The following is an 11473-nucleotide window of genomic DNA, read 5'->3' as shown; positions in this document are numbered from 1 at the left end:
CCCCAGAGGAATTTGATCCTCTTGGCTGGCTGAGTGCCCTGGTTCCTGACTCCTCCCTCTCCCTAGGTGTTGTCCTTCCTTTCTCCCTCCCACCAACGCCTTTGGACACCCTTTGCTTCCTGCCAGCCCTCACCCCATATCCCCTCTAAGGAGTCTTCTAGGGTGCTGGTCAAATAAAGTTCTCTATCCTCCCTGCAATACTACCAGTCAGCAAACCCAGGTCTCCCAGAACCTGGCTGGAACTTGATCTCTGGTCCCCTGGAGACGGGATAGTCAAGGCCAGCTCCCTCACTGTGTTGACACTTTGGTCTGGCATGTGGAAGGGAGAATGAGCTGGAAAAGCCAGATGAGGCCCATGTGGGTTTCCGAAATCTCGGCCTTCCTTATCTTGGTGAGGGGTTTATCCTGCCAAACAGCAGCCAAAGACGCAGCAAAGATGCAGAGGGACTTAAGACGCAAAAGCTGCCGAGTGAGACTTCCAAGCATTTGGACAGCTTCTGGAAAGCTGTGCCAAAGTATGTTTCTCAACTTTTTATTGATTAGTGATCTCTTTTCTCTCTAAGTAGATTTATTAGCACCACACTCTAACCAGCTGAGCTAACCGGCCCACCGTAGATTTAAAGCCATTTGAGCCCAAGCACAGTACCCCAGGGTTCCTGGCCCAGGGCCCAATACACAGGGAGTGAGAGCGCTTTAGAAGTGGTCACGTGACTGATAAACTCAGGAAAGCTCAGTGACAGCTGCTGCAAACGTGTGCCCGGGGCACTATAGAAAATGCAGTTTGTTCCTTATCTTGTTGAAATTTTATAACTGCTCTTGGAAGGTGAGTACTGTCTTTATTCCCATTTTACAGATGAAGAAACTGAGGCTCACAGAAGTTCTGATATCCAGGTTGGATAGAAAGCCATGAGAGTGTGGAGAGAGGCAAAAGGGACCTAGGTCAGGAGGTCTGTTGAGCTTCAGATAAGAATTTTGAAAGTAAGAAAAGGGTCCATGAGAGGGTCAACAGAGTAGATTCTGGGGTGGTGAGGAGCTATAGTCAGTCAGAGGAAGTAGTTATTGGTGGTACCAAGAGGACTCTCTACTGCTATCCCCGTACATCAAAAATGTCTCCCCGGGGCCAAGCACGGTTTTGTCCCTCTTTTATCCTCCTCCTAAAGTACAACTCTCGGGACGGGACAGCCCAGGGATCCAGGAGTCTCGGGGACCCAGTTATCTCCTGAGGTGGAAGTGACGGCACAAGGAATACAAGGGCATTGACCAGGGTCACTTGCCTTGGTCCCACCCTGACAGACACAGGCTGACTCAGCAGCCTTGGCCATGTGACAGGAATGCCCCCTGGGTCATTCATCTCTAGCCTGGTGAGAGGCCTTGAGCTTAATTGTCTCAAGCCTGAACTTTAGACTTCCTCAGAGCAAGTAACCGGGCACTGAGGATGTTCTCTGAAACTTCTTCAGGACAGAACTGCAGGAGGCAGGAAAGGGGGAATGAAGAGTGAGAGAGAGAGTCAGGAAGGGAAGGCGACTGGGTGGACACTCTGGGCGGCAGGGGCTGGGAGGCCCGGGGGAGACTGGCTGATTCTTAGGTTGGATGAGGATGAAGAGAGAAATAATGGTGTGTTGGTGAGAGGGAGGACTTTAGAGCTCTGAGGGAGTACTGCGGCCCCACCCAGAGTCCCTAGGTAGCTATCTTCCGGGCAGTGTCACCCACAATTAGTCAAGGGCAGTGATGGCCTGACTCAAAGCCAGTCCATCCCAAGCTAAGGTATGGCCAGAGAAGATGAGCAGGACCAGCTAATCAGATTCTTCTCTTGCTAATTTTGGACAGCTTGCTGTCAAACACTGAATTTTAGGCCCAAGAGGAATGAATCATTCTTTGTTTCATTTTTTGGCTTAATTATTCTCACCAAATTATATGATTGCCTGATAGGATGCCTGTCACTTCAATTTTGGCTCTCTCAGTGTAAGGACCATTTTTGAAAAATCCAAATATAAAAATACCTATAAGTTTCATCAGTTTTCCTCAGGAATCCTCAATCATTTGATATTTAAAGGCCATTCTCTCTTTTTTAAAAAAAATGCCTCATTGAGATAAAATTCACATAACATAAAACTCACCTTTCTAGTCATTGTAAAGTATATAATTCGGTGATTTTAGTGTATTCATAATGTTGTGTAACTATCACCATTTATCTAATTGCAGAATATTTCCATTAGTACAGAAAGAAACCTCCTGCTTCCCAATTCTTCCTTCTTCCCATTCTTCGCAACCACTAATCTACTTCCTCTCTCTATTGATTTGGTCCAATTCCAAACACGTACCTGAACAGACACTTGTCATTACAGTACATGGTGTTTCATGCCTGACTTTTTTTTTTAAAGATGTATTTATTTGACAGAGAGAGAGCACAAGTAGGCAGAGAGGCAGACAGAGGGAGAAGGGGAATCAGGCTCCCCGCTGAGCAGAGAGCCCAATGTGGGACTTGATCCCAGGACCCTGAGATCATGACCTGAGCCGAAGGCAGAGGCTTAACCCACTGAGCCATCCAGGTGCCCCTGACTTTTTTTATTCAGCATATTTTCAAGGTTTGTTTGCAGTGTATACTGGTCTCTGACTCCTTCTTACAGCTGAATAATATTCCATTGTGTGGATATGCCGTATTTTGTTTAGCCATTCATCAGCTGTGGGCACTTGGGTTGTTTCCATTTTCTGGCTGTTAGAATAATTCTGCTACTTTCCTGAACTCATTGACTAGCTCTGATTGTGTGTGTGTGTGTGTGTGTGTGTGTATACTGTTAACTATATACAAAATTGTACCACCTGCAAATGGAGATTTGCAGTGTGGGTGCTTTTTTTAAAAAATAATTTTATTTATTTTTATTTTATTTTGTGTGCGAGAGAGACCTGTGATCATGACCTGAGCTGAAGGCGGGCACGCTTAACCAAATGAGCCACACAAGTGCCCGCAGCGTGGATGCTTTTATTACTTTTTTTTTTAACCTAATTGCTCATGGCTAGAACTTCAGTATAATGTTAAATAAAAGTGACAAAAGCAAACATACTTGTCTTGTTCCTGATCTTACAAGGAAAGCTTTCAGTCTTTCACCATTAAGTATGATGTTAACTATGTGTTTTTCATAAATGCCCTTTATTTGAGAAAGGTCCCTTCTATTCCTAGTATTGGAGTGTTTTAATCATGGAGTAGTATTAGATTTTGCCAAATGCCTTTTTTGCATTAAGACAGCTGAGTATGTTTTTCTTTCTCTCAATTACATGGGGGAGTACATTGGCCGATTTGTATACATTCAACAGCTCTCAGGTTCCTGGGATAAATCCCAGTTGCTAGGGGCACCTGGGTGGCTCACTGGGTTAAAGCCTCTGCCTTTGGCTTGGGTCATGATCTCAGGGTCCTGGGATGGAGCCCGCATCGGGCTCTCTGCTCAGCACGGAGCCTGCTTCCCCCTCTCTCTGCCTGTCTCTCTGCCTACGTGTGATCTCTCTCTCTGTCTGTTAAATAAATAAACAAATAAATAAAATCTTTTTTAAAAAGTAAAAAATAAAAAGTGGTTAAAATGGTAAAATTTATGTTATCACTCTAGAAAAAAGAGAAAAATATCCAGTACTTCCACATTGAGATGTGAGTGAACCAAAATGTAAAAGGGCAATTCACAAAACAGCTACAAGAAAATGACCTCCAGGTGTATAAGAATACTTAATTTTTTAAAAAATTAATTATTTTTTTATTTAAATTCACTTAATTAACACATAGTGTATTATTAGTTTCAGAAATAGAGGTCAGAGATTCATCAGTCTTATGTAACATCACGTGCCCTCCTTGATGTCCATCACACAATCACCCCAACGCCCTCCTTATGGTTTGTCTCCCTCTCTGATTTTGTCTTCCTTTATTTTTCCCTACCTTTCCCTATGGTCCTCTGCTTTATTTCTTAAATTCCACATATCAGTGAGATCATATGATAATTGTCTTTCTCTAATTGACTTATTTTGCTTAGCATAATACCCTCTAGTTCCATCCATGTCATTGCAAATGGCAAGATTTCTTTTTTTTTTTTTTTTTTGGTGGCTAAGTAATATTCCATTGTATATATACACTGCATCTTCTTTATCCATTCATTAGTCAATGGACATTTGGGCTCTTTCCATAGTTTGGCTCTTGTGGACATTGCTGCAATAAACAGTGGGGTCCAGGAGCCACTTCAAATTACAACATTTTATCTTTGTTGTAAATACCCAGTAGTGCTGTTGCTGGATTGTAGGGTAGCTCTATTTTCAACTATTGAGGAACCTCCATACTGTTTTCCAGAGTGGCTGCACCAGCTTGCATTCCCACCAACAGTGTAGGAGGGCTCCTCTTTCCCCACATCCTCGCCAACATCTGTCATTTCCTGACTTTTTAATTTTAGCCATTCTGACTGGTGTGAGGTGGTATCTCATTGTGGTTTTGATTTGTATTACCCTGATGCCGAGTGATGTTGAGCATTTTTTCATGGGTCTTTTGGCCATTTGGACATCTTCTTTGGAGAAATGTCTGTTCATGTCTTCTGCCCATTTCTTGATTGGATTATTCATTTTTTGGGTGTTGAGTTTTAAAAGTTCTTTATAGATTTTGGATACTAGCCCTTTAACTGATAAGACATTTGCAAATATCTTCTCCCATTCTGTCAGTTGTCTTTTGGTTTTGTCAACTGTTTCCTTTGCTGTGCAAAAGCTTTTGATCTTGGTGAAGTTCCAATAGTTCATTTTGCTTCCCTTACCTTTGGAGACGTGTCTAGCAAGAAATTGCTGTGGCCGAGGTCAGAGATGTTGCTGCCTGGAGTTCTCCTTTTTGATGGATTCATGTTTCACATTTAAGTCTTTCATCCATTTTTAGTCTATTTTTGTGTGTGGTGTAAGGAATCGGTCCAGTTTCATTCTTCTGCATGTGCTGTCCAATTTTCCCAACACCATTTGTTGAAGAGACTGTCTTTTTTTCATTGGACATTCCTTCCTGCTTCATTGAAGATTAGTTGACCATAGAGTTGGGGGTCCATTTGAGTTCTCTATTCTGTTCCATTGATCAATGGGTCTGTTTTTGTGCCAGGACCACACTGTCTTGATAATTATAACATTTTAATAGAGCTTGAAGTCCAGAATTATGATGTCACCAACTTTGGTTTTCTTTTTTAACATTCCTTTGGCTGTTTGGCGCTTTTCTATTTCCACACAAATTTTAGGATTATTTGTTCTAGCTCTGTGAAAAGAGTTGGTGATTTTTTTAAAAGATTATATTCATTTATTTGAGAGAGAGAACACAAGCAGCGGGAGCTGCAGAGGGAGAGAGAGAAGCAGACTCCCCACTGAGCTGGGAGCCCAATGCAGGCCTCAATCCCAGGACCCTGGGATCATGACCTGAGCTGAAGGCAGACGCTTAACTGACCAAGACACCCAGGTGTTGCAAAAGTTGATGGTATTTTGATAGGGATTGCATTGAATGTATGGATTGCTCTGGGTAGCATGGACATTTTAACAGTATTTGTTTTTTCAATCCATGAGCATGGAACATTTTTCCATTTCTTTGTGTCTTCCTCAATTTCTTTCATAAGCGCTCTATAGTGTTCTGCCTACAGGCCCTTTGCCTGTTTGGTTAGGTTTATTCCTAAGTATCTTATGGTTTGGGGTGCAATTGTAAATGGGACTGACTCCTTAATTTCTCTTTCTTCTATCTCTTCGTTGGTGTATAGAAATGCAATTGATTTTCGTGCAGTGATTTTATATCCTGCCACTTTGCTGAATTCCTGTATGAGTTCTAGCAGTTTTGGAGTGGAGTCTTTTGGGTTTTCCACATAGAGTATCATGTCATCTGCAAAGAGTGAGAGTTTGTTTTCTTCTTTACTGATTCGGATGCCTTTAATTTCTTTTTGTTGTCTGATCACCAAGTCTAGGACTTCTAGTACGATGTTGAACAATAGTGGTGTTGGTAGACATCCCTGTTGTGTTCCTGACCTTAGGGGAAAAGCTCTCAGTTTTTCCCCATTGAGAATGGGCTGTAGGCTTTTTGTATATAGTTTCTATGATATTAAGGTGTGTTCCCTCTATCCCTGCACTGTAGAGAGTTTTAATCAAGAAGGATGCTGACTTTGTCAAATACTTTTTCAGCTTCTATTGAGAGTATCATATGGTTCTTGTTCTTTCATTAATGTAGTGCATCACATTGATTGATTTGCGGGTGTTGCAACAACCTTGCAGCCCAGGAATAAATCCCACTCTGTCATGGTGAATAATCCTTTTAATGTACTGTTGGATCCTATTGGATAGTATCTTGTGAGAATTTTCACATCGGTGTTCATCAAGGATACTGGTCTGTAATTCTCCTTTTTGGTGGGGTCTTTGTCTGGCTTTGGAGTCAAGATAAAGCTGGCCTCATAGAAGGGTTTGGAAGTCTTCCTTCCATTTCTATTTTTTGAAACAGTTTCAAGAGAGAAGGTATTGATTCTTTTTTAAATGTTTGGTAGAGGGCGCCTGGGTGGCTCAGTGGGTTAAGCCGCTGCCTTTGGCTCAGGTCATGATCTCAGAGTCCTGGGATTGAGTCCTGCATCTGGCTCTCTGCTCAGCGGGGAGCCTGCTTCCCTCTTTCTCTGCCTGCCTCTCCATCTACTTGTGATTTCTCTCCGTCAAATAAATAAATAAAATCTAAAAAAAAAAAAAAAAAGTTTGGTAGAATTCCCTTGGGAAAGCTGTCTGGCCCTGGGCTCTAGTTTGTTGGGAGTTTTGTGGGGTTTTTTAAAGATTTTATTTATTTATTTGACACACAGAGATCACAAGTAGGCAGAGAGGCAGGCAGAGAGAGAGGAGGAAGCAGGCTCCCTGCTGATCAGAGAGCTTGATGCGGGGCTCAATCCCAGGATCCTGAGATCATGACCTGAGCTGAAGGCAGAGACTTTAACCCACTGAGCCACCCAGGAGCTCCTGTTGGGAAGTTTTTGATGACTGCTTCAATTTCTGCTGGTTATAGGTCTGTTCAGGTTTTCTGTCTTCCTATTTCAGTTTTGGTAGCTTTTACATTCCTAGGAATGCAGCCATTTCTTCCAGATTGCCTAATTTGTTGGCATATAGTTGCTCATAATATGTTCTTGTAACTGTATTTTGTTGGTGTTGGTTGTGATCTCTCCTGTATCATTCATGATTTTACTTATTTGGGTCCTTTCTCTTCTCTTTTTGATAAGTCTGGCCAGGGGGTTTTCAATCTTATTAATTGTGCTTCTCTTTTTTAGGGTGAGTTTTTCCATCCTGTCATTCTCCTACCTTGCAGAAAGTGGTCACTTTTCTATTTGTACAAATATAGCATTTTTTTCTTAGAACTCCGGTTGAGTTCACAGGTGTTCAGAATGATTTGATAGCTATCTCTGAACTCCTGGGACAAAAGTAAGGTCTCCTACTCCTCTGACACCTTGGAAAATCTTCCTTTCTTAATATCATAAGTGATTTAAGGAGATATAAATGAAAAGATCAAGGTGTCATTTGTCATATATAAAACTTGAGAAATTACTTTATGTTAATATTTAATTATAGTGTTTGTATTATAATATGGTTATGCTCATAACAGCAGTGTAAACATTTATAAACCTTCTGGAAAGAATCTTGTAAATTATGCAAGTTTTAAGTATTCACATTTATCGACCTGGAATCCACCCATGAGGTGTGTATTCTGAGGAAACCAGGGGAGATGCAGGCATCTGGAGGACACAGAAGCACCACGTGAACAAAGGACTCTTGCGAGCTGAGGAAGCAAACTCAGCGAGTATATTTAGCAGAAAATTCCAGGGAAACAGGAGAGCAAGTGCGACGAGGGACCCAGGACTGGAGTGTGCCAGATGTGTTTGGGGAAGAGCACAGAGGCCAGTGTGCCTGAGCAAGGGACTGAGTGTTAGGAAATGAGATCAGAAAGTTAGAGGAGCTGGGTCAAGGAGGGCCTTGAAGGCCACAGTAAGGACTTTGGACTTTGAGTAAGGAAAGCAGGAGCTGGGTGGTCCTGACCAGAGGCCGTGATGTAGGTTCTAAAAGGATCAGGAGCTACTCTTTGGAACAGAGTCTATGAAAGGTCAAGGACAGAAGAGGCCCGGGTCAGTTAGGATGCTACCGCAATATCCAGCCAAGACAGCGAGGTGGCTTGGACTTGTGAGATTCTCTTTTGATGGCAGAGCTGGTGGATGGGATGTGGGATAAGAGGTAAAGACAGGAGTCAGGAGACTCCATGGGTTTGAGCTGAACAATAGGGTGAATGAAATCCTAATTACTGGATGGAACAGCACTGGGGGAGAAGTCGGTTTTCGGAAGAAGGAATCCAGTGATTGACTCTGACAGAGAGCTGTCCACGCTGGGGGTCGCCTGAGCTTATTGTAAGACAGTCTGTAGTCATGTGGCTATTCCCCGCGGCCCTTTCTCTCCTCCTCTGATGTTTCTTCCAGAAGACAAGATCTCTGGTCTGCAGCTTCCAGCAGGGACTTCCAGACAAAAAGGAAAGGAGCGGAGAAACTGTATGTTGATGACAAGGCACTTTAACTTGTTTACAGCAGCGAACGTTATCAGAATGGAGGAGAGTGGCATCTCTGTTGGGGTGAGGTACATAAGTGATGGGTCCCCATAATTATTCTGTGAAGACTCACTGGTAATTAACCCGAGGCAACAAAAGGAATTAGTGAAAAGTGAAAACACTGACCAATCTGTTACATAAAGTGTGTGCCAAATTAGCTGCCAGTTGACATACGTGTGACAAAGTTGACCGAGGAACAAGGGCACCTGGGTGGCTCGGTCAGTTAAATGTCTGCCTTCAGCTCAGGTCATGGTTCCAGAGTTGGGCTTCCTGTTCCTCCCTCTCCCCGATTTGTGCTCTCTCTCTTTCAAATAAATAAGTAAAATCTTTAAAAATTAATATAAAATAAAAATAAAACCAAGGAGTAAAATGTTCTCAGAAGCCAATTTGTTGACAGTCTGGGCTGGTTTTGCACTGGAATTTGAATGTACTTTTACCCACTCTGCAAGAGTATCCAAATTATTGGGCGCCTGGGTGGCTCAGTGGGCTAAGCCACTGCCTTCGGCTCAGGTCATGATCTCAGGGTCCTGGGATCGGGTCCCGCATCGGGCTCTCTGCTCAGCAGGGAGCCTGCTTCCCTCTCTCTCTCTCTGCCTGCCCCTCTGCCTACTTGTGATCTCTCTCTGTCAAATAAATAAATAAAATCTTTAAAAAAAAAAAGAGTATCCAAATTACTAAGAAACATATTCATATTGGTAAACTTTTACCCAAATAAACAAGAGATTAAATCTTTTTTTAAACTTATGTGTTTACCCCACAACGTGGGCCCTCTATATAGGGCAGCTCTCACCATACTGTTGAGCACAGAAGAAAATTTGGAACACGTTTATCGTATTTCTATGTTAACAGCCTTCCGGGCTTGACTGTGCCATGTCACAGGTCATGAGGGGGCAGAGGAAGCCTTTGGTGTCACCTTGTGGTCAAAAAGACACAAGGTCAAATTTATTTTTCTGAAGTTGGGCCCCAGCATCAGAGAATAGCAACATCAAGGAGAATTGTTGCTATGTGAGAGTACAGGTGTCCTATTATTTTTCTTTTTAAAGATTTTATTTGTTTATTTGACAGACAGAGATCACAAGTAGGCAGAGAGGCAGGCGGAGGGCGGGGGGGCAGGGGGGAGCAGGCTCCCTGCTGAGCAGAGAGCTTGATCCCAGTACCCTGGGATCATGACCTGAGCCAAGGCAGAGGCTTTAACCCACTGAGCCACCCAGGGGCCCCTGTCTGTTGTATTATTAATCAGACTAACAGTCTTTTACATGACAGAGCAGAAGGTAATGTAACTAATGCTCAGCATTTTCAGGTTTTTAAAATGATTTTTAAAAAGATTTTATTTATTTATTTGACAGAGAGAGAGAGACAGTGGGAGAGGGAGAAGCAGGCTTCCTGCTGAGCAGGGAGCCCAATGCAGGGCTGATCCCGGACCCCAGGATCATGATCTGAGCCAAAAGCAGATGTTTAACAACTGAGCCACCCAGGCACACCACATTTTTTTTTTTAAAGAAGTAAATAATCTCCTATCATCCTATTTATTTGCTTATTTCCCCAAACAACAAAGAAATAAGTAAGTGAATAGACCCCATGAGATTATTCATTTAGGTTAGGTGGGATCATGATTCTCTATCACTGAGTAAATTCGGCAGAAAGCAAATAATAACTTTTTACTGCATCATGCTGAAAACAGACTGTTATGCAAAGATCATTTCTATTCCAAGCTACCAGTTCTCTCCTATTATAGATATACCATTAAAAAATTAATTTTAGGGGCACCTGGGTGGCTCAGTGGGTTAAGCCTCTGCCTTCGGCTCTGGTCCTGGTCTCAGAGTCCTGGGATCGAGCCCCGCATCTGGCTCTCTGCTTGGCGGGGAGCCTGCTTCCTCCTCTCTCTCTGTCTGTCTCTCTGCCTACTTGTGATCTCTGTCTGTCAAATAAATAAATAAATCTTTAAAAAAAATTAATTTTAGGGGCACTTGGGAGGCTCAGTGGGTTAAGCCTCTGCCTTCAGCTCAGGTCATCATCTCAGGGTCCTGGGATGGAGTCCCGCGTCCGGCTCTCTGCTCAGGAGGGAGCTTTCTTCCCCCTCTCTCTCTGCCTGCTGCTCTGCCTACTTGTGATCTCTGTCAAATCAATAAATCTTTTTAAAAATTAATTTTATGGGGGCTCTGCCTCTGCTAGTATTCCCTCTTTCTGCTTCTCTGTCTGTCAAATAAATAAATAAAATCTTTAAAGAAAGATCAAAATGGAAAAATTAATTTTATTTTTAATTTTTTAAAAGATTTTATTTTTTTGAGAGAGAGATTACAAGTAGTGGGGAGGGGCAGAGGAAGAGTGAGAAGCAGATGTCTCTACTGAGAAGGAAGCCCAAAGTGGGACTCAGTCCCAGAACCCTGGGGTCATGACTTGAGCTAAAGCCAGACGCTTAACCGACAAAGCCACCTAGGCACCTCCCAAAATTAACTAACTTTAATATGTATCAAGATGTAGTAATTTTAAATGTGCATACATATATAGTTATATGAAATTATGACAAATGAAAATTTCTAAAACTTTAAACCCTAATTTTTAAAAAAGATTTTATTTATTTGTCAGAGAGAGGGTGCGTGCACAAGCGGGGGAGCAGCAGGCAGAGGGAGAAGCAGGCTCCCTGCTGAGAAAGAAGCCCAATGTGGGGCTTAATCCCATGGCTTTGGGATCATGACTTAAGCCAAAGGCAGATGCTTAACCGACTGAGCCACCCAGGTGCCCCAAACCTTAATATTTGAAATACAATCAAATATAGTATTTTTTTAAATGTTGTATTTATTTAAATAATCTCTATATCCCAGGCGGGACCCAAATTCATGACCCTGAGATCAAGAGTAGCATGCTCTTTTTTTTTTTTTTTTT

The sequence above is a fragment of the Mustela lutreola genome, chromosome 2, assembly GCF_030435805.1.
Source record: "Mustela lutreola isolate mMusLut2 chromosome 2, mMusLut2.pri, whole genome shotgun sequence".
Taxonomy (NCBI): Eukaryota; Metazoa; Chordata; class Mammalia; order Carnivora; family Mustelidae; genus Mustela; species Mustela lutreola.
Note: the sequence above shows the minus strand (reverse complement) of the source record.